General features: G+C 42.9%; 2 non-coding genes and 1 pseudogene across 2 annotated transcripts; all 3 read right to left on the bottom strand.

The window, feature by feature from the left end:
• Positions 1 to 590: 590 nt before the first annotated feature.
• On the bottom strand, positions 591 to 690 carry LOC114812437 (annotated as a pseudogene).
• Positions 691 to 14290: 13600 nt separating this feature from the next.
• Positions 14291 to 14428, bottom strand: LOC114812519. Its single transcript, XR_003760169.1, has one exon. It is a non-coding gene; the product is annotated as a small nucleolar RNA SNORA7 (small nucleolar RNA).
• Positions 14429 to 24030: 9602 nt separating this feature from the next.
• LOC114812727 lies at positions 24031 to 24168 on the bottom strand. The gene has a single exon (XR_003760378.1). It is a non-coding gene; the product is annotated as a small nucleolar RNA SNORA7 (small nucleolar RNA).
• Between the last annotated feature and the right edge of the window lie 433 nt (positions 24169 to 24601).

The raw sequence follows: 24601 nt of genomic DNA, 5'->3' as shown, positions 1-24601 counted from the left end.
TTATATTGATGCCTGTTTACTTGTATTGATGTCTGTCTCCTCCTCTCTAGACTGTAAGCCCATTGTGGGCAGGGATTGTCTCTCTTTATTGCTGTATTGTACTTTCAATAAATGCAATTTAATGATTGAATGAATTCAGTGCCTGGCACATAGCACTTAATAAATGCCATATAAAAAGGAAGACACAGCAGACTCAGAAGCAGGTAGGACTGATGGCTGAGGGACCAACTGAGTCACAGGTTGAAGTTGGGCAGAAGGATCCGTGAGCTTCTGGATCTCTGTAAGCATTTCCTAGCTGAGTCTTTAAGAGGAGGTGGCAGGGAGGGGCTACCCAGGGAATGGGCCCTTACTGTTTACCACTGCTGGAGAGGAACCAGTAGTGGAGCTTTATGGAGCAGAGAGATAGAGAAAGTGGCTGGAGTCATTTATTCAATCGTATTTATTGGGTGTTTCTGTTTGCAGAGCACTGTACTAAGTGCTTGGGGAAGTACAATACTGCAATAAAGAGGGACAACCCCTGCCAACAACGAACTCACAATCTAGAGGTGAGGGGACAGACATCAGGACAAGGAAACAGAACAGGCATCAAGAAATATATGGGACGCTTCATGAATTTGCACGTCATCCTTTCCCAGGGGCCATGTTAATCTCTGTATCTTTCCAATTTTAGCATATTTGCTGCCGAAGCGAGTCACTGGTACTTGTTAGAGAAAACACATTGTAACCTCAGGACAGCTGGGAACAGCTGCTTCAAGGATCTGGGCTGGAAGGATGGCTTGTGTGCTCTCTTCTTCTGCCTGGCCCATAGCCCCCAGAATCTCCTACCATTAGTCAACTGACTAGGGATTCTTCCACAGACTTGTAAGAAAGGACCAGGATTTGGAGAGAAACCATTCTGCATTTGTCTCTCTTCCCCCATGATCTCAAGATATGTCCTTGAGGCTCCTTCTTTTCTCTCTGCAAAAGGGAGATGAGTGCTGGGTTGGGTGATTGTAGCTTCCGCCCTGAAACTAGTATAGAGATATCACCTGCTAAAGGAAAATTCCCCAATAGCCTCCTGCTTGTCCAGCATAGAATTTCTTCAGCTTTTTGTCAGATGATGAGCTGTGGTGGCTTGGGGTTCTCCAAATGACAGGGACCTAAATTGGGCAAAGCCCTTTCAGGATGCCTTACATATTCACTGTCAGCAGTCAGATAAGGAAGTAAAACATTTGCTGTAGGAAGGTTCCATTAGCTTGTAGCCAGAGCATATCAATCAATCAATCAATCAATCAATCAGTTGTTTTTATTAAATGTTTACAGTGGGGAGAGCACTGGACTAAGTACATGGGAGAGTACAATATAACAGAGTTCATAGACACATTCCCTGGAAACAACATGTTTACAGTCTTTAGGGGGAGGCAAGCATTAATATAAATGAATAAATTATGGATCTGTACATCAATTTATGTCCTATCTGAAAGTCTTTTCAGTTAAGAAGAAGCTTAATGATAAATAGATTTGAACATCGATGAACTCATCACAATAGTTCAGAAGTTCTCTATAATTACCAATATCTTGACCTCTAAGCTTTTTCCATCGATTGATCCTTGCCTTTTAACATTTCCTGTATCCTGTGCTTAGGGACAGAGTGTACCAGTCCAGTCCTGATTTCTGTGAATTATTGTTTGATATTCTTTCTGAGTAGATCCATTTTGGTCTTTTGTATAGATCCCACCTCCTGACCTTAGGATACAGCTATCCATTCTGTAAGAAATTTCAGTGACGTTTCAATGTTTTCTCATCCACACCCTAGTTATCAATATCCCCTGTATGTCTGCTATGGAGGAGTTTGTATCAGGCAGCTATTCCTCTGTATCTTTGCCTGGCTTTAAACATAAACCTTTAATTGACTCTACCTATGATAGTTTATTTAGTGGGAGTTTGGAAATTACTACTTCCTTTTGGTATCCGCTATGTTCTTTGATGGCTACCATACTGCCACCTCCAAATTTAACTCCATTCATTAAATCCAATCTGGTTTTATTTCCAACAGACACAAACACAGTTGGAGAGGGAGGAGGGAAGGGGAACATAGAGCAAGAAGACACAAGAAGAGGAGAAGAGATGGAGTGGGACAGGGGAATCCCTGGATAAAGGAGATGTGGAAATAAAAGAAAACCTGTCAGGTTATGAGGAAGAGAGAAATAAACAATCCTCCATTGATGTTGCTCTCAGACAGGTTCATCTATTGCCTGCTCAGGCTGAGTTCCTCTCTCTGGGTTCTCCCCTTTGGGTCTCTGGGCCTCTGGCTCTCCTTTCCTGCATTTGTTCTTCTGGATCTTGGTAATAATAATAATAATAGTGTTGGTATTTGTTAAGTGATTCCTATGTGTCTAGCACTGTTCTAAGCACTAGGGTAGATACAAGGTAATCAGGCTGTCCCATATAGGGCTCACAGTCTTCATCTCCATTTTACAGATGAGGTAACTGAGACACAGAGAAGTTAAGTGACTTGCCCAAAGTCACAGAGCTCACAAGCGGAGGAGCGGAGATTAGAACCCATGACCTCTGACTCCCAAGCCCATGCTCTTTCCACTAAGCCACGTGGCTTCTCATGTTCTCTTGGTCTCTTTCCCTCTTCCTCACGTGCTTGTACCCTAGCTCTACTTCCTGGAAGGCCTACCCTCACCCCCTACCAACATCACACTTCAAAGTCCAGGGTATCTTGTCATCATCATCATCATCATCATCATCATCAACATCATCATCATCAATGATATTTATTGAGCACTCATGTGAAGAGCACTATACTAATGTATTAATGTCTGTCTTCCCCTGTAGACTATACGCTTGTTGTGGTCAGGGAATATGTCTATTTATTGTTATATTGTTCTCTCCCAAGTGCTTAGTATAGTGCTCTGAACATATTAAGCTTTCAATAATATGACTGACTTACTGACTAGACTAGGCGCTTGGGAGAGTACAGTGCAACAGAGTTGGTAGAAAGGTTCCATGCCCAAAACAAGATTACAGTCTAGAGGGGATTATTTAAAATCAGATGTGCAGGAACCTGAACAGTTGGAGGTATCTAATCTGCAGTCCTCTAGACTGTAAGATTATTGTGGCCTGGGACTATGTCTTCAAGTCTGTTGTACTGTACTCTCCCAGGGACATAGTCTGCACACAATAAGTGCTCAATAAATGCCACCGAATGATTTTCTAGTGTTCTCAGCCTTTTGTCTCTCTTTTGAGATTTCCTTTTCTGTTTTCTATTGATTTTGTCTACTCCTTTCTGGCTAGTTACGGTGCCACCCATACACACCAAAATGAACAACTTTAATATTGGCTTTTCTCCTCTTTGTGAAAACACAATCCTTTCTTGGCTAAAACCTTGGAAACAAGACATGGCATAAATCAGGCTAAAAGATACAAAGACCTCAGGAAAACCAGAAATGGCCAGACATAAGAGAAAAAGTAGCAGACTGCGAGGGCCCTGTGGGACAGACACTGAATCCAAACCAATTCACTTGAACCAACCTCAGAGTTTAAAACAGTGCTTGACATATATTAAGCACTTAACAAATTTGTCACATGTGTATATGCACATACCTAACAAATTAATATATAGATATATATATGTAGTTATATTCCTTAGTAAATTATAGGGTTATAATAAATTATCCAAAACAATGGATTCTATGTCGGTTCTATTCCCGGCTCTGCCACTTGTCGGCTATGTGACTTTGGGCAAGTCACTTAACTTCTCTGTGCCTCAGTTACCTCATCTGTAAAATGGGGATTAAGACTGCAAACACCATGTGGGACAACCTGATAACCTTGTATTTATCCCAGTGCTCAGAAGAGTGCTTGGCACATAGTAAGCACTTAACAAATACCATCATTATTATTAGTAGTATCATGTACATATCAATCTCTGACTAAGTGCACAGAGCCCATTCATCAAGAGTTGAATTGAGAGTAGGTAGATCAAGAAGACCACAGACCACAGAGTCAGAGAAGCAGTGTGGTTTAGTGGAAAGAGCACAGGCTTGGGAGTCAGAGGTTGTGGGTTCAAATGCTAGTTCTGCCATATGTCAGCTGTGTGACTTTGGGCAAATCACTTAACTTCTCTGTGCCTCAATTACCTCATCTGGAAAATGGGGATTAAGACTGTGAGCCCCACTTGGGACAGCCTCGTTACCTTGTATCTACCCCAGTGCTTAGAATAGTGCTTGGCACGGAGTGCGAGCTTAACAAATACCATTAGTATTATTATTATTATGACTAAAAAAGTGTACTAATATGTACATGAAACAAGTCAGGGCTCTTTGAAAAGAGGGAAACCTAAAGATAACTTGTAAAATACAGATGGTATGGCACTGTAAAAGAAGATGGGACTGGGAGTCAGGACAACTGGGACCTAGACCTGGCTTGGCCACTTTCCTGAGGTGTGACCTGGTGTAAGCCACTTAAACCTCTCCACATCTCTGTTTCGTCTGATGGAAGACTGACATATAATAGCTGTTCTCCCTTCCTCTTAGACTGTGAGCTCTGGGTGGGACAGGGATCATGTCTGATTTAATTATTTTGTAGCTAGTACAGTGCTTAGCATAGTGCTGGACCCATAGACAAATACCATCCTTATCAAAAATATACCAGTCTTTTAAAATGATAAAAACTCCCTGGGAGGAGCAGGAATTGGTAACGGTATATCAAGAGGAACAAGAAACCTCCATTTATGCTAAGAAGAAAATGTAAAATTAAAGATTGAAAAAACTCACAAGCCTCACTACCAGCTAGGTCATGTTGTCACAGTATCCAGGAATGTGGGGCCTTTTCTGTCACATTTGAACAAAGTGATTCTATTTTACCACTGATGGTGTCATTGTTAAAAAATGAAGGACAATATGATACTGGGGATAAGATCTATGATTGTTTAGCTAGAGGATTTATAATGAATAGAACTTATTATTATAAGAAGGATTTTGTGGTATTTTCCCTCTCGCTGTAACTTCTGTGTTGATTGTGCTAATCTTTTCTTATCTTTAGTGTCTTGTGTTACATTCTTGATGAGTTTTTCTCTCATGTGCCCTTCCCAGAAAATCAACCGAACAATCAGTAGTATTGTATTGTGTTGTATAATATTGTATGATAGTACTTGTATAATAGTTTGAAGGAACATGGCTTAGTGGATGGAGCACAGGCCTGGGGATTAGAAGGTCATGGGTTCTGATCCCATCTCCATCTCATGTCTGCTGTGTGACCTTGGGCAAATCATTTCACTTCTCTGGGCCTCAGTTACTTTATCTGTAAAATGGGGATTAAGAGGGTGAGCCTTAAATGGATAGGGACTATGTTCGACCTGATTACCTTGGGTCTACCCCAGCGCTTAGAATAGTGCTTGGCACATAGTAAGTGCTTAACAAGTACCACAATTATTATAATTATTATTATTATGAATTATTATTTTTCATTCAATAGTATCTGAGTGCTTTCTGTTTGCAAAGCACTGTACTAAGCTCCTGATTATTTATTGAGCACTAACTGTGTGCAGAGTACTGATCTAAGTGATTGGGCTAGTACAGTACAATAGAGTAGATAATAATAATTATGGTATTCGTTATGCTCTTACTATGTGCCAAGCACTATACTAAGTGCTGGGGTGGATACAAGCAAATTGGGGTGGACACAGTCCCTGTCCCACCTGGAGCTTCAGCAAGTCATTCCCCAGAGCTGGTCTCTGCCCCCGGATCCTCCCCTCAAGTCCCAGTCCTTGTGCAGGGAGGGGTAGAGTGGCTCTCTCCCATTGCTTCCCATCTCCCAGTCAGAGTTTGCATGAGGCTGGCTGGTCCCTGAATCACTCAACTGATCAATCACCCCCCTCCTTTATTCTAAATTGGGAGGCCCTTCTTCTTCAAATGCCATCGAGTCATTTTGAACCAAAGCAATTCCAAGGACATACCCTCTTCAGAAAGGCCCATTTTATGTGATAAAGTCAATCTGGTATGTGTAGCTGTAGAGTTTATGTGGTAAAAATATAGAAGTGGTTTACCTTTGCCTTCTTCCATGCAGTAAAAACTCAAGTCTCTGCGATTGTCTTTGAACCTCACCTTTGGCTTTAAAGCACTTAGTCACCTTGCCCCCTGCAAAGTCACTTCGCTACTCTCCTACTACAACGCAGCCCACACACTTCATTCCTCTAATGCTAACCTTCTCACTGTACCCTGATCTCATCTATCTCATCGCCAACCTCTCACCCCATCCTACCTCTGGCCTGGAATGCCCTCCTTCCTCAGATCAGACAGATAATTGCTCCCCCTCATTTCCAAACTTTATTGAAGGCACATCTCCTCCAAAAAGCCTTCCCTAACTAAACCCTCCTCTCCTCTTCTACCACTCCCTTCTGTGTCTCCCTGACTTGCTCCTCTCATTCATCATCCCTCCCATCCCTACAGCATATGTATATATAAGTAACTGTATAGAGAAAGAAGATAAAAGAGAACAAGCAACGTGGCTTAGTGGAAAGAGCATGGGCTTAGGAGTCAGAGGTCATGGGTTCTAATCCTGGCTCTGCCCTTTGTCAGCTGTGTGACTTTGGGTAAGTCACTTAACTTCTCTGTGCTTCAGTTCCCTCATCTGGAATATGGGGATTAAGACTGTGAGCCCCATGTGGGACAACCTGATCACCTTGTATCTCCTCAGCGCTTAGAACAGTGCTTCGCACATAGTAAGCGCTTAACAAATACCATTATTATAATCATTATTATTATATGTTTGTTATTTATTTATGTGTTTTAATGTCAGTCTCCTCTCAGGACCTCACCTGGAGAGTTTCCAGTCCTCTACCAGTCTCCGCTACAGGAGGGAGAGTCAAGCAGAGGCATACTCATTCCATTCCCTAGGTTGGACAGTGGCTAGTGAGTGGATAGCAATCTACTTCAAGTCCCAACTCACCTGTTCTGGGCAGCAGAGGCATGGGTCAGAGTTGAGGGCAGAGACTCGTTTACTGTGTGGAAGGAGGTAATGGTAACCCACTTCTGTATTTTTACCATAAAAACTCTATGGATATACAACCAGAACAATTGCAGGTGGAAGTGGGGCATTCTGGGAGAAATGTGTCCATGGTGTCACTATGGGTTGGAGACAACTCGACAGCATAAGACAACAACAACAAATGTCAGTCTCCCCCTCGAGACTGTGAGCTCACATTGTGGGCAGGGAATTTGCCTGTTATATTGTACTCTCCTAAATGCTTAGTACAGTGCTTTGCACATAGTAAGTGCTCAATAAATACACTGAATGAATGAATGATTGACCTTTTGAGCACTTGGTCATCTGCCTTTGAATGTATGACCGTATGTGTCATAGTTCTAAGCTTCATCAGCCGTACACAAAATCTTCTGCCCTGTTAAGGCATTGATTCATAGGATAGATATAGTATCACGCTCAGTACTAAATACTATTTAAAGAGTTGTATTTCTGTCCACAAATAATTTACCACATAATGGGTGTGGCCAACATAAAAAGCCACTTAAAAATAATGGAAACCACAGGTAGAATAAAGAGGAGAGAGGAAGCACAGTGACTATGTCAAAATGAAATATTGGAATACATATTTGGATATGCAGTTATACAGTTGTGAATAAGGACAGTATAGATAAATAAATTCTACGGCCTTTTCTCAGGGCTGTGAGCTATGATATGACTTCCCATTCTTCCCCCCGCTATTTATATATTTAGCATCACACTGAAAAGGGGAAACCAAAGAGAGAAAAAGAGGTGACTAAAATCCCTTCCATGTTTCAGACTGTCTTTGGGCCCAGATTATCAATTATGAATTCCATTCATTGTTTTCAAGACAATTTTGTATGGAAAGATTGGACATGTCAATTTCTTAAGAAAATATCAGCCAACAACTAACTTCTCAAAATGGAGTAGCATTTTATTAAGGTGACATTTGTTTTAGTCATGTTAGAAGAATAAAAGTTTGAGTATTCGACTTTTAAAAATGTGCCATCTGTGTGAAATGGACGAGTAGAAATGCAAATAAAGTATAAGATGTTAATTAAAAGCAAACAAAACAAGTCCATCTCAGCAAATAAAGCTATACGAATCCAGGGGAAATTGGCAGTTCAGTGAACTGCCAGGCTGGCATAATGTGAGTTCCAAATAGCAATAGAAGGTACTCTTAGGTAGCCATAAAAGTGCTAGTTGTTCAGGATAGCCGACGACCTAATGGACATTCCATTTTCAAAGAGATTATTTGATAAAGCCTTTCCTCTAGGTACCAGGTCCTGCTGCACAAAGAAGTAGAGGATGAAAATAATATATTCATTCTGTGGTACAGATTGGGCATCCACTGGAGCCCATGTACTGAAATTCTGGGCCATGGGGAAATAAAGAGGAAAAACAAGATATGCCCACCCAACCCAAGAGAGGTTTCAATTGAATGAGGGAGCCCAGATCAGTACTTCTCTTCGAAATGCCGGCATACAAAAATCAAATAGGCTAAGGCTAGTCTTTGTAAGAAATACGACCTCATCCGGGCTGAGCAGAGGGGAAGAACCAGTAGGGCCAGCATGATGGGTGGGTGGGTGCGGGGAAATTGCTGGGGTGGGGGCACAAGGCAGGATGAAGCGGTCAGAGGTACTAAGAACAGGTTGCTTGATATACAATTCTCTGTAGAACTAAGATAGGGCAGCTGCATTTCTATTCAATGACGATCTGATTTCTTCCCTGCTGGCCAGTTGGACAATCCTCTCAAGGCACTGAGGAGAGTGAGATTGAAGCAACTGGAAGAGTCTTTCAAGAGAGGATGTGGCCAGAGGTGAGAGTTTATTGTGTTCTTTCACGAAGCGACAGAGTGTGGAGGGGGCTGAAAGTGGCATGTGGGAAGCAGAGATAAGGGGGAAGCAGATTTTCAGCCCAGAAAGGAGATGAAGAAATGGAGTGTTTCGGCAGCTTCTGCTGCTTTTGTAGTCACTCCCATTGTTGCCCCTGATGGTTGCTCTTTCGCCACCTGAAGAACTAGGCTGAGGGAGGATTCAAAGAGGAAGTCTTTGAAGAGCTGAGCTGCAGAATGACAGAACAGCGGTTACAGTCACTGCAGGTGGGAATGGAGTGTAAACCAAATATTTCAAGGGTGTCACTGCCCGGGCCGGGGGCTTCCCCGTGTGGAGGGTAACCTTGATCCATACCAATTTCTCCTACTTGATTATCATCGCTGAGCTATTTCAGAACAACTTTTTCTTAGCTGGCACTTGGGATAGTGCTGTTAACTATATCGTGTCCTTCCTAATAAATGATATCATTTTGTAAATGCTTACTATATGCTAAGCACATTGGAGAAGCAGTGTTGCCTAGTGGAGAGAACACGGGCTTGAAAGTCAGAAGGACCTGAGTTCAAATCCTGATCCACCACTTGTCTATTGTGTGACCTGAGCCACGTTACTTAACTTCTCTGTGCCTCGGTTCCCTCATCTGTAAAAAATAGGAGTGAAGACTGTGATCCCTAGGTGGGGCATGGACCATGTCCAACCTGATTAGCTTGTATCTACCCCAGCGCTTAGTGCTGTGTTTGGGCCATAGTAAGTGCTTAACAAATGCCATTTTAAAAAGCACCATACTAAGGGACTTGGGGAGATAAAATATGATCAGGTCAGACACAGTCCATGCCCCACAAGAGATGTACAGTTTAAAGGGGAGGTAGGACAGATATTTAATTTCTATTTTACAGGTTGAGGAAACTGAAGCATAGAGATGATTTGCCTAGAGTCACGCAACAGGTAATTAGTGGGGCTGGGATTAGAACCCAACTGGATTTTAATCTAAATCTAATCTAAATAAATTTAATGATCTAAATAGATTTAAATCTAAATCTAATCTAAGGCCTGGGTCCTTTCTACTAGTCCGTACTCCTTCTCCTCTCATCAATCAGCACATTTACCTAGTGATAGACTTTAAGATATGGATCTGGGTTAGCAATGAGGTGGTTTAGAGAATAACATACTATCAAGGACACATCACATACAGAAATGCAGAATTGCTTAGACACAGCTACTGCGATGAATCTGCACTTAAATCTGAAAAGAAAAAGGGTGTTTTTTTTTTAATCCAACTGAAATATGGAAGGTTCACTATCTTTGTTTTGATAAATTTAGTTTATTTCCCAAAACAGAGACCTTGCCTTCATAAAGTGATTCAACATCAGAGAGGGAAGCATTTCTTCTTTCCCTCCAAAATCTCAGTCCTAGTTTAGAGTTGTCTTTTGCCTCTGCTACATCTGTAATGGGCTCTTTCTGCTGGCTCCTTCCCAGATGAGTTGGTCAGAAACCTCCATCTCTCAGATCCACCTTCTGCAACCACAAGGAATTCTTTATGAAAAGATTCAAAAGCCATAAACTTTCCCTGCAGTTACTGAGAGGATAGAAGCTGAACTAGAACACAACCTTTTGAACTAGAAAACCAAGTGGCCAGTGACCATCATTTCCTCAGATTTCTCTTCCCGTTTATCACTCACAGCTCAATAGTTTGTAGTCATAGTTTTGCCCTGGATCCATTTCCTCACTTCAGTTCACCCTGTAATTCATTGTCACTTCACTTATGTACTCCACTTGGTGGCAGGGAGGTGATGCTGTGGAAGGGTGATGAGAATGTAGTGGTGATTAGAAGGAAGTAAAGCTCTCCCCCACATCTAAGATGAGGAAGTGCAGCAGTCAGCCTGCACCCTAGAGTTAAGGTTAAATGACCAAGTTAAGGGGGCCACAATGGAAAAGAATGGAATTCAAAATCATCTTGGACCTATGGAATTTTATCAAAGATAATGAAGTTTAACAGAGACCAGAAAGATAGTACATGCAAAGAAAAGAAAGCCTGGATCTGATCTTATTATTTTGTATCTAGAATGGTGTTTGGCACACAGTAAGCACTATACAAATAGCACAGTCAATATTATAACTGCACAAAAATAAGTCAGGTACCACTTGCCATTTGCACATTCAGAAGAAAAGATGCAAGATGCTTTGTGTTCCGCTATCTACTATTCACAATGGGGCCTCAATCAGTTAGTTTTCTTCTCTATCAGGATATAATGGCCTGCATGGTCACCCACTTCCTTCACTAGAGACAGATGGAACTGTTTGGATTCTTTGTTTAATAATACTTGGCTGGTCCATATCATTCGACCATATCATTCACCTCTACCACCCCCTCCAGATACTTGTTGCTGTCAACTACCGCCCTCCTGGTCCCACCACCAATTTCTTCAACCACCTTGACCCCTTTCTCACCTTCCTTCTCTCCTTCTCTCTGCCCACTCTGATCCTCGGAGACTTCAGCATCCACATGGATGTACCCAGTGGCTCCTCTGCCGCCCGCCTGCTATCTCTCCTCGACTCTGCCGAGCTCCAGCTCCACCACACCTCACCCACTCACCAACTTGGTCACATCCTCGATCTCATCATCTCTTACCGCTGCACTATCTTCTCCCTCACCAACTCTGAAATCCCTCTCTCGGACCATAACCTTCTCACCTGCCTCATCTCTCACACTCTCTCCCCCTGCAAATCTGTACTACTCCCCCACAAAGACCTCCGCTCTCTTGATCCCATCCATCTCTCCAAAAGCATCTCTCCACACCTTGCCCCCTTGTCCTCTCTTCCCACTCTCAATGATCAGGTTACCACTCTCAACCCCACCCTCTCTACTCATCTCAACTTGCTTGCCCCCCCTTTCCCTCCACCGCTAACCCACAGCCCTGGGTCACTGCCTCTGTCTGCCTCCTATGCTCTTATGCTCAAGCTGCTGAGCGCTGCTGGTGAAGGTCCAACCAAGCCAACCTTATCCATTTTAACTTTATCCTTTCCTGTCTTAACTCTGCCCTTTCCTCTGCCAGACAAAACTACTTTTCTTCCCTTACTGACACCCATGCCCGTCACCCCTGCCAATTTTTCCCGACCTTTAATTGTCTCCTCAGGCCCCCTGTTCCTCCCCCTCCCCCATCACTCACCCCCAATGATCTGGCCACCTACTTCATCACAAAAATTAACACAATCAGGTCTGAGCTCCCTAAAGTCACCCCTCCCCCTTCTGCCTCCCCCCACCCAACCCTCTCCCCTACTTCCCCATCTTTCCCTGCAGTATCCTCAGAGGAGATCTCCTCCCTCCTCCTTCTCGCAAGTGCCACCCCCTCCACCTGTGTTTCGGATCCCATTCCCGCTCACCTTATAAAAACCATTGCCCCTTCCCTCCTCCCCTCCTTAACTTCTATCTTTAACCACTAACTCTCCAATGGCCTCTTCCCCTCTGCCTTCAAACATGCCCATGTCTCCCCCATCCTAAAAAAACCCTCTCTCAACCCCACTTCCCCTTCCAGTTATCACCCTATCTTCCTACTACCCTTCCTTTCCAAGATCCTAGAACGAGTTGTCTACACTCACTGCTTAGAATTCCTTAACTCCAATTCTCTCCTGTACTCCCTCCAATCTGGCTTCCGTCCCCTCCACTCTACCGAGACTGCTCTCTCAAAGGTCACCCATGATCTCCTTCTTGACAAATCCAATGACTCCTACTCTATCCTGATCCTCCTTGACCTCTCAGTTGCCTTTGACATTGTAGACCATCCCCTTCTCCTCCACACCTTAACTTACCTTGACTTCACGGACTCCATCCTCTCCTAGTTCTCCTCTTATCTCTCTCGCCGGTCATTCCCAGTCTCCTTCACAGGCTCCTCCTCCTCCTCCCATCCTCTAACTGTAGGAGTTCCTCAAAGGTCAGTTCTTGGCCCTCTTCTGTTCTCCATCTACACTCACTCCTTTGGTGAACTCATCTGCTCTCACGGATTCAAATATCATCTCTATGCAGATGACACACAAATCTATATCTCTGCCCCTGTCCTCTCCCATCCCTTCAGGCTCATTTCTTCACCTGCCTCTAGGACGTCTGTACCTGGATGTCTGCCTGTCACCTAAAACTCAACATGTCCAAAACTGAGCTCCTTATCTTCCCTCCCAAGCCCTGACCTCTTCTTGATTTCCCTATCACTGTGGATGATACGACCATCCTTTCCGTCTCTCAAGCCCGCCACCTCGGTGTCATCTTTGACTCGTCTCTCTCATTCACCCCACACATCCAATCCGTCACCAAGACCTGCCAGTATCACCTTTATAATATTGCCAAGATCCGCCCTTTCCTCTCCACCCAAATGGCTATCTTGTTGGTACAGGCTCTCATAATATCCCAGCTGGACTATTGTGTCAGCCTTCTCTCTGATCTCCCTTCCTCCTGTCTCTCCCCGCTCCAGTCTGTTCTCCATTCCGCTGCCCAGCTCATCTTCCTGCAGAAACACTCTGGGCATGTCACTTCCCTTCTTAAAAACCTCCAGTGGTTGCCTATCAACCTCCGCACGAAATAAAAACTTCTCACTCTAGGCTTCAAGGCTCTCCATCACCTTGTCCCTTCCTACCTCTCCTCCCTTCTCTCTTTCCACTGCCCACCCCGCGTGCTCCGCTCCTCTACCGCCCACCTCCTCACCGTCCCCCGTTCTCGCCTATCCTGCCGTTGACCCCTGGGCCACGTCCTCTCGCTGTCCTGAAATGCCCTCCATCCTCACCTCCGCCAAACTAATTCTCTTCCCCTCTTCAAAGCCCTACTGAGAGCTCACCTCCTCCAAGAGGCCTTACCAAACTGAGCTTCCCCTTTTCCCTCTGCTGCCTCTCTGCCCCCCCTTCACCTCCCCTCAGCTAAGCCCCTTTTCCCCCCTTTTCCCTCTGCTCCTCCCTCCTCTCTCCCCCTCCCCTCAGCACTGTGCTTGTCTGCTCATTTTTATATATTTTATTACCCTATTTATTTTGTTAATGAGATGTACATCCCCTTGATTCTATTTATTGCTATTGTTTTTGTCTGTCTGTCTCCACCGATTAGACTAGAAGCCCATCAGTGGGCAGGGATTGTGTCTATCTGGTGCCAAATTGTACATTCCAAGCGCTTAGTACAGTGCTCTGCACACAGTAAGTGCTCAATAAATACTATTGAATAAATTAATGAATGAATGGTCCCCACCTCTCTATATATTCCCTTTCCCCCCCCGTTGTTCTTGTCGCCTTATGCTGATGAGTCGTGTCTGACCCACAGTTAAGTCTTGGACATATCTCTGCCCCAATTCCATCTGCAATCATTCCGGTAGTGTATCCCTAGAGTTTTCTTGGTAAATATTTGGAAGTGGTTTACCATTTCCTCCTTCTGTGCAGTAAACAAGTCTCTGTCCTTGACTCTGTCCCATGCCACTGCTGCCCAGCACAGGTGAGTTTTGACTTGTAGCAGATTCCCTTCCACTCACTAGCCACTGCCCAAGCTAGGAATGGAATGGAAAGGCCTCTGCTTGACTCTCCCTCCTGTAGTCGAGACTGGTAGAGTACTGGTAACTATCCAGGTGCGGCCCTGAGGGGGGTTTTCCTCTATAGTAGTCATATATTCATAGTAGTAGTTATGAAAGTTATGATAATACTACTTTCATGTTATTTAGCAAATGCTTATTTCATACTTATTTATTACTTATTTAAAGCCTATGAGGTGTTGAGAAATTAAAGTATTCACTGAACTTTTCTACAGTGAAGATCACTGTACTAAGAATAAAATAGAGTTAGAAGACACGACCCCTGCCTTCAAGGAGCTTATAATCTTGTAAGGAAGAATACACTTAGACAATTTACAAATAGAAGGGAGAAAGAAAAGGGACAAACTCATGTGTAAGTGCTGTTATAATAGGGTATATAAGATAAGTACATAGGTATCAGTGGAGGTTACGATTTCTAAAGTGCCTAGTTGATGCTGAAAAGCAGAAGAGACAGTGGGGTCAAAGATAACCTTGGGAGATTAATCAACGGAGACTTCTGGAAGATCGGAGTTGCTTTGAAGATGGAGAGAGTTGTCGTCTATTGGTTATGTAGCTGGAGGGAGTTCTAGGCAGGAGGGAAGACTTAAGCAAAAGGTCAGTGACAGGAAGAGACCCGAACAAGGAACTGTGAGGAGAACAAAGAGAGGTAGCTGAGGTACTTTGAGGGAAGACATGGGATAAGTAGGAGGGTGAGAGTTGATTGAGTGCCTCAAAGTCAATAGTCAGAAGTTCCTGCTGGAGGCATCATCATCATTTATTCATTTGTACTTATTGAGCTGTTACTGTGTGCAGAGCACTATACTAAGTGCTTGGGAGAGAACAATACAATAATAAACAGATACATTCCTTGCCCACAACAAGCTTACAGTCTAGTTTGCAGTCATCATCATCATCATCATCATCAATGGTATTTGTTCATTCATTCAATCAATAGCATTTATTAAGCGCTTACTATGTGGAGAGCACAGTACTAAGTGCTTGTAATGTACAATTTGGCAACAGCTATTTATCAAGTGCTTACTAATTGCAAAGTACTGCAAAGTAAGCACTTTAGGAAAGTACAATACAACAGAGTTGACAGACATGTTCCCTGACCACTATAAAGTTAATAATGAAAATAATAATAATGATTGTGGTATTTGTTAAATGCTAAGTATGTGCAAGACACTGTACTAAGCCCTGGTATAGATTACAAGGTAATCTAGTTGGACGTAGTCCCTATCCCATATAGGGATGACACTCTTGATCCACATTTTACAGATTCATTCATTCAATCATATTTATTGAGTGCTTACTGTGTGCACAGCACTGTACTAAACACTTGGAAAGTACAATTCAGCAACAGAGACAATCCCTGTCAACAACTGGATCACAGTCTAGAAGGGGGAATAGTTATGGCATTTGTTCAGTGCTGACTATGTGCCAAGCACTGTTTTAAGTGTTGGGGTAATAATAATAATGTTGGTATTTGTTAAGTGCTTACTTTGTGCCAAGCACTCTGCTAAGCGCTGGGGTAGATACGAGATAATCAGGTTGTCCCACATAAGGCTTGCAGTCTTAATGTCCATTTTATAGAGGAGGTAACTCAAGCACAGAGAAGTTGTGACTTGCCCAAGGTCACACAGCAGGTAAATGGCAGAGCCTGAATTAGAACCCACAGCCTTCTGACACCCAGGCCTTTGCTCTATCCACTACACCATGCTGCTTCTCTGAGGCACAGAGAAGTTAAGTAACTTGCCCCAGGTCACTCAGCTGATAAGTGGCAGAGCTGGGATTAGATCCCAGGTCCTTCTGACTTCTGGCCCAAGCTTTATCCACTAGGTCAGAGAAACAGACATTAATATAAATGCAAAGATGCATAACAATTGGAGGATTTTCAAACTAAGGAGCTTTAAGTAGAACAATGTTTTAGAAAAATGATTTGGCAGCAGAGTGAATAATTAACTGGAATGAAGAGAATCTGGAGGCAAAGGGACCAGTGAGGAGGCGGGTACAAGAATCAACCCACAATATGACAAGTCTCTGAACTGTTGTGGTGGCCATTTGGGTGAAGTGCTAGGGGTAGATCCAGGATTAAGCTCTTAGTCAGTGATCTACCCACAGTAAGCACTCCATAAATAGGATTGGATGGATGAATGAATGAATGAAATATGGAGGAAAAACCAATAGACTTGGCAACAGATGGATTATGAAGTTTAAAAGAGGAGTCAAGATTAATGCCAAGGTTGTAGACTCCAGGGAAGGGGGGTAGAGTGTTGTCATAGCAAGAGTGAGGGTAATTAGAGACCAGATGCATAATATAGAAAACAACAATCAAGAAGAGGAGGAATAGAAAGATTAAACAAAATCTGAACAAGCAACCTTGAAGGCATAGTCAGTGTGATGATCTTCTCCATTTCAAGCACCATCCTTGTTTTCTAATATAATGTTCGTCTGGCCTCTCCCCCAAACTATATGGTTACTTTTGCCTCCCCCCCTGCCAGTTTGTATCTTTAGAGAAACGTCCACCTGTCTCCTCATGTCTTTGCCTTATTGTATGGTGACCTTTCTCTGGATTTCTGGATTGGAAATGCTGACACCTGGCTTTCTTGCTATTTCCTTGCAGATTGGTGTAGCCTTGTTCAGTTGCTCTGTCTGTTTTGACCCAGTCAGCATCTCTCTGACCTGCTCCTAGGGCCCCCAACCCCACATTCACAGAACCCATCTTTTCATGTCCTGCCATCACTATGTGGATTGTTCAATAATGTAGCCCACAGGGAGACCCCTGGATTTGCCCTCAATACACACTCATGAATAAGAACCTCTTAGGCATTGTCCAAACCCACAAGTTGAAAAGGTACCTGTAATATTATTGTGCTGAGAAAGGCCAGTAAAGTCCAGAAGAGCTGAGGAATGGGTGTTCGACCATATTCAGTATTGATTAATCTCTCCAGGTGACACTCCTGGGCTTGGGATCCTCAGAGTTGTGATGACTTTGGAGGGACCTCAGAAGAGAGCAATAAAAATGCATAAAGGGTTGGGAAAGGGAAAGGTTAAAGAAAATGTGATAACTCTGCCTTGGGAGAGAAGGCTGATCCATGGCAGTAATTGCTTTTGAGTTTGTAGAACTCTGCTAATTGGGGGATGGTAACCAGATATTCACCCCCTATTGAGGACAGGAAAAAGGAAATAGCTTAAATTGTAATGTGGGAATGTTTCATGGATCTGAGAAAACATTCTCTTACTGGGAGCTTGGCAGGGCTCCAGGGAAAGTCTGTGAAACATCCACCTTTTAGCTCAAGGACTGGACTTTTGATCTATGTATCTTTTGCATTTCTCAGTTTCCATCAGAATTCTTGAGTGATGAGGAATTTTCCTAACCTAGGTTCGCCTCACTGATCTAGGGAGTTCCAGTTTCTCTGAATCTCAGGGACCTACCAGCTTGTCTGGAACAGTTTAAGCTTCTTTTCAGGAACTCTGGAGCCTCCATATTTTTAGACTGTGAGTCCGTTATTGGGCAGGGATTGTCTCTGGTGCCGAATTGTACATTCCAAGTGCTTAGTACAATGCTCTGCACAGAGTAAGTGCTCAATAAATATGATTGAATGAATGAATATTTGCCTCTTGTAGAAGGAATAGATATGAATATGTCAGATTGGAGGGGGAGAAGTAGAGGAAATTGAAACAGGACCACTGGTAGTAAATAGCAGCATTTTAACTTTGCTTTAACAGACAACTATCTTCAGGGAATCCAAGCTGAAAGGAGCAGCTGTTGCCTTTGGCCTATTCTTATAGAGGAAATCCACAAAGAGAGTGAACTACAAGTAAGTCAATTAATGTTTTCAGCAATATCTCCTCCTTTAGTCTGTAAACACTTCAAGGGTAGGGATTGCTTCTTCTACTTCTGAATGTAAGGAGACCAGAATGTTGATTTTGCCTTCAATGGGGCTGGAGAGGACCTGAACAGGGTGAGATCAAAAGGTACTCATCAGAGCGGGCCGAGGGGGGATGGAGACACCCCAGTGCTTAGTATAGTGCCTGGCACATAGTAAGCTCTTAACAGACATCATCATTATTATGAGAAACAGGATACAGTGAGTGCTGAGTTCCTACTGTGCCCATTCTCCCTAATTCAAAACTGGAAGGTATCAATATGTACGTAATTGTCAAAGCCTGAATTAGAACCGAGCGCTTCTGACTCTCAGCCTCCCACATAGGACAGAGACTGTGTCCAACCTGATTTGCTTGTATCCAGCCCAGAGCTTATGTTCAGTTCCTTAAAAACTACCATAACAATTATTATTATTTTTATTTAAAGTACTCAATCACCTTACCCCATCCTACCTCGCCTTGCTACTCTCCTACTACAACCCAGCCTGCACTCTTCGCTCCTCTAATGCCAACCTTCTCATTATACCTTGATCTCATCTATCTTGCCTCCGACATCTTGCCCATGTCCTGCCTCTGGCTTGGAATGCCCTCCCTCTTTATATCCAATAGTCAATTACTCTCCCTATTTTCAAAGTCCTACTGAAGGCACATCTGTTCCAAGGGGTCTTCCCTGACTAAGCCCTCCTTTCCTCTTCTCCCACTCCCTTCTGCATCATCTTGACTTTTTCCCTTTATTCATCTTTCCCCCGGCCAGCCCCACAGCATTTACGTACATATCTTTAATTGTATTTCTTTGTATTAATGTCTCTTTCTCTCTTTCCCCCTCTAGAATGTAAGCTCACTGTGGGCAGGGAATATGTTTGTTATATACGGGCTTTGGAGTCAGGGCTCATGAGTTCGAATCCCGGCTCTGCCACTTGTCAGCTGTGTGACTGTGGGCAAGTCACTTAACTTCTCTGTGCCTCAGTTCCCTCATCTGTAAAATGGGGATTGAGACTGTGAGCCCCGCGTGAGACAACATGATTCCCCTGTGTTTACCCCAGCGCTTAGAACAGTGCTCTGCACATAGTAAGCGCTTAACAAATATCAACATTATTATTATTATTATTATATTGTACTGTCCCAAGCCCTAAGTACCATGTTCTGCACACAATAAGGGCTCAATAAATATGATTGACTGACTGACAGTGTCCATTGCTAGCTTCACAGCCACAACTGCAGGCATGGATACGAATGCACTGACCTCACTGAAGTCAAGGGACCCTTCTTTCCCTCTCTCGGTCTCTCCCTCAGTCTCTTTCCATAAATACATATATACAAATATATATTCATAAACATGCACACATATAAATATGGAGGTGGCTTATCTTGGAGTCCCTAAACAACCATTTGTAAATGAAGAGCAACAGGCAAATAGTTCAAATTTCTCATTGCCATATCTTTGACATGCATTTTTATAGCAGAAGAAAAACAGAGAGCACAGCTCTGATTCATCCTTACCCATTCTGCCTCTATTTATGTGTGTAATTTACTTAGTGTGTCTTTAAACAATTAACCATAACTCCGAAGAACCTAACAAGAACGTATCCATTTTGAAAGTGTTTATTATATTGCTTCAGCAAATAATTGTCTCTAATATAGACTAGGGGATGCAGACATTCTCCTTTTAAATAACAAGGAATAAGCCTTGATCTCTTTCTTGGACCCACAACCGTACCAATTTGTCCATGGGGGAGACTCCTAATGCTCTGTCCCACTACCTCCTCCTTCTCAGTTCAAAGCAGACTTCTCTAGGACAAGTGTACCTTCATCCTCGACTCAACATGTACCGCTGTCTGTTGTCCTAATTTCTTGATGCCAGCTTTGTCTATAGCTTGCCAATCTTGGTTTCCTACTCCATATGCTGTTTCTTTCCCATTTTGGCATCCGAAGAAATCTGGAATTGTTGCTCACTTTTTACCCTTCAGTCCAGTGTGTTTTTGCCAGAACGTGTTTTGTGGTTAAATGTGCTTGATTTCGATGTTCTATTATTCAGCTCTGGGATAGCTGAATACTTGCCCCAATCTTATTGACCTCATTGACCTGACATCTTTGATTTTATGTCTACCAAATTATCAAAAGTGCTCTCCTGGCTTTCTTCTATGATTTAGCAATACTTAATCATATCATCTTCTTTCTAATCCTCTTAATCCCTTCACCAATCCTTTCAAGGACAGGGTCTCATTGAACTCACCTTCCCTGCATACTACTGAATCCTTGACATGTATGTTCTACTAATTTCATATGTCCCCCAAGAAGTTTTTCCAGATAAATCTCTCATTTCTCCACCTTATTCACCCTCCTTTCTACGTTTGTCTTGGGTCAGTACCCCTTAAGCACTTTGATACTCACCTCAGCCCCAGCCCCATGACATTTTTGTGTATGTCTTCATACGCTGGTGCTCCCCTATTTGTTATTGATTTTGTGTCTGTTTCCCTCATTAGCTTGTCAGCTCCTTGGAGGGCAGGGATTGTGTCTACCAACCATGAGACGCGGCATAGCCTAATGGATAGAGCACGGGGCTCAGAGTCGTGAGGTCCTGGGTTCTAATCCTTGTATGCTGTGTGATCTTGGGCTAGTTACTTCACTTCTCTGCACCTCAGTTACCTCATCTGTAAATGAGGAGTAAGACTGTGAGCCCCAGGTGAGACAGAGAATGTGTCCAACCTGATTAGCTTGAAACTATCCCAGCACTTAGAACAGTGCCTGGCCCATAGTAAGAGCTTAACAAATACCACTTAAAAAAAAAAGAAGCTTTCTTGTGTTATACTCTTCCAGGAGCTTAATACATTGCTCTGCATAGAGTAATCAACCAGTATTATTTATTGAGGCTTCTGTTAACACTCAAGGCCATCAATCCATTGACTAATAGATTGTCCTGTGTGTCTCCTCCCATTGCCCCTTTGCCCCTTTTTTCTTTCTTCTATTCACCCTCCCACTCTCCTCTCCCTTTGCCCTTCTCCTTTTAGGAGCTTCTGCATTTCTGTCTGCTGTATCAAGTCTTTTAGGTTCTTAAGAGAGGAACCTTAGGTCACAGGGCCATTTCCAGTCTTTAATAATAATAATGTTGGTATTTGTTATGCTCTTACTATGTGCAGAGCACTGTTCTAAGCGCTGGGGTAGACACGGGAATCAGGTTGTCCCACGTGGGGCTCACAGTCTTAATCCCCATTTTCCAGATGAGGTAACTGAGGCCCAGAGAAGTGAAGTGAAGTGACTCGCCCACAGTCACACAGCTGCCAAGTGGCAGAGCCTGGATTCGAACCCATGACCTCTGACTTCAAAGCCCATGCTCTTTCCACTGAGCCACTCTCTTTATCCCTGCTTGCACAGAGAACTCGTATCCAGTCCAACCATTTGACTTCACCATGTTTGGGGCTAGCTTTTGATTAAGAGGTTTTCACATTCGGTACTCTATAAATTGCCTGTAAGTTAAATTTCTGATCAGAACAGCACATACTAGATTCTACCCTTGAGTCTGGTACAATCTTATTCTGTCAACTGCTTGACTACTAGACATGTCTTCATTTATGTATTGTCCATGGAGTTGTGGAAAGACTAAGCCACAATGCTTAATTAAAAGAAAAATGTCACAGTAGTTGGGAAACGTAAGATGTTAAATAATGATGGGGTAAGTGTCACAATAGCAGAGGCTCTAGAAAATATCAGATCAAGCTGCTATTTTGTTTTGTCCTTTACTTGGTTACTTCCTTTGGTAAATGATTTATTGACTAAAATAAATGCCACATCGATACATGCCATTGGAGAAATCACATTCCTATGGAAATCAGGCCTTTCCAACATTATCTCTGGGAAATTATTTCCAATTATTTTATATAAAATGTAGAAGTAAAGGCATTTGTGACCCTTTCCTTTTTCCTCCCCATTAAACAGGAGATTAAAGATTTCTAATTAGGTGTCCAATGCTGGAAACCAAAAGACTTTTCATTGAAATGACCTTTGAATTCCCGGGGGATATTCCAAATCACAACACACTCATAATGCAGCTATGCAAGGCAAAAACAGAATGAACAATTTTGACAAAAACTAAACCTTCCTTTCATACTACCGCTATTGCTTTAGTGAATGATTGTAGAGCAAGGAAAATGTCTCATAATCAAAAGCCTCTCTCTTTTCATTCAACAGACAGATGAATGTCACATCTTTTTATGGCATGTTGAAAGTGATGCTCAAAGCAACCCCCCTTTTCAGTTATGCTAATTCTGAATGGTTCTTTCATCCATCAATCCAATACACTTTTTTGGGGGAAAGTTCATGAGAAAAGTTGGCATGACTTCAGACCCCAATACCAAGCTGGGAGGAAAGTGTGAACTCCCGTGGCTGGTCACGGTTCAGCATTCAGTAGGTGTTCAGTGAGCATTTTATTTTGGAACCAGACAATGGGAAAAATTGCATGGAGATTTTTACTTTTGAGGGATCACAGAGATTCCTGGACGAAATCTCATCAATTGGTCATCCAGTGCCAGATTCCATTGAGTTTAGTGAAAGGCTGACCATAGAACTCATATATAGGACCTGATATATAGGATATGTAGGCAGATTGCACATTTCTGGGATGAGAAGTCTGATGATACTGACAATGGTTCTAAGATCCAAAACATTCTCCCTCCATTGAAACTTAGGACCTTTCTTGTCCTACCAACAGTTTGCTCTGTGAGTAGGACCACTCTATGTCAGTATTCAGGCCAGAAAAACCTTTGTAATAATAGTAATTGTGGCATTTGTTAAGCACTTCCTGTAAGGCAAGTACTGTAGTAAGTGCTGAAAAGATTCATTATTATCAGCATGTCTTTGTGTGTGTGTGTGTGTGTGTGTATGTGTGTATGTGTGTGTGTGCGTGCGAGAACGCACGTGCTCTCCTGGATCAGGGTTACCCAAACAGGGCAGTTACACCCAGCATCGGCCTAGTGGAACCTTCTGTATAACTTCGGGCAAGTTGCTTAACATCTCCGGGCTTCAGATACATCATCTGTAAAATGGGGATTAAAAACCTGTTCTCCCACTCCCTTGGAAGGCGAGCCCTTTGTGGGACAGGGACTTTGTCCAACCTGGTTATTTTGTGTTTACCCCAACACTTTGTGAAGTACTTCGCACATAGAAAGCACTTAATAAATACCCCTGTTATCATTAATGTGTTGGTGGCACTGAAAGACATTATTGTATACAAAGAGAAGTGCAATGCTATACCAATACCACTAATATAAATAAGGAGAAGGCATGCTGAACAATCTGTAAAAGAAGAGACATGGAAATATTGCATTAGATAAAGAAATGCAAGGTATAGGGCATGAAGCAGTAGGTGGTAGAGGAGAGAGCTGGCAAGAATGGAAAACAGTAGAGAAAAGTAACAAAAGTGACTTTAACAAGATGTAGATGGACACTCTCACTAGGATTTCTGCTGAATTCAGTCTGTTCCATCCAAAGGGAAGATCATTAAATAAATCAGTGGTATTTATTGAGAGCTTACTATTTTCAGAGCACTCTACTAGATGATAGTCTTGTCTTGTCTTGTGCTATTGAGTCGTCTCCTACCCATAACCACGCCTTGGATTCATCTCTCCCAGAATGTCCCACTTTCATCTGTAATTATTCTGGTAGTGGATTCATAGAGTTACCTTGATAAAAATACGGAAGTGCTTTACCACTGCCTTCTTCCATGAAGTAAACTTGAGTCTCTGCCCTTGACTCTCTCCCATGCTACTGTTGCCCAGCCCAGGTGAGTTTTGACTTGTAACAGATTGCCTTCCACTCACTAGCCAAAGCCCAAGCTAGGAATGGAATAGATAGGTCTCTGCTTGATTCTTCCTCCCACAGTCGACACTGGTAGAGTCCTGAAAACTCTCCAGGTGTGACCCTGAAGGGGAATTACTAAATGCTTAGGAGAATTCAAAACAAGAAAATAGGTATAGAGTATCCCTGCCCACAAGGAACTCACAAACTGGAGGGGGAGAGAGAGACATTAGAATAAATTACAGCTGGATCTGTACATGTTAGTTTTACCTCTTAACTGAAAGCTCATCCTCTAGACTGTAAGCTCATTGTGGGTAGAGAACATGTCTGCCATCTCTGCTTATTGTACTTTCCCAAGCACTTAGTACAGTGCTCTGCACACAATAAGCACTCAAAAATATTATTGATTGATTGAACTTCTGTGGGATGAGGATAAGGTGAATATCAAAGTGCTTAAAGGGTACATTCTTAGGTATAGAACATACCCAGGTCTATAAGCAACACAAGAGGGAGGTTTAGACAGGAAAGTGAGGGCTTAGGTGGGGAAGATCTCTTGGAGGAGGTATG

This window comes from Ornithorhynchus anatinus, chromosome 5 (genome assembly GCF_004115215.2).
Source record: "Ornithorhynchus anatinus isolate Pmale09 chromosome 5, mOrnAna1.pri.v4, whole genome shotgun sequence".
NCBI lineage: Eukaryota > Metazoa > Chordata > Mammalia > Monotremata > Ornithorhynchidae > Ornithorhynchus > Ornithorhynchus anatinus.
Note: the sequence above shows the minus strand (reverse complement) of the source record. Positions and strands in the feature narration are given on the sequence as shown.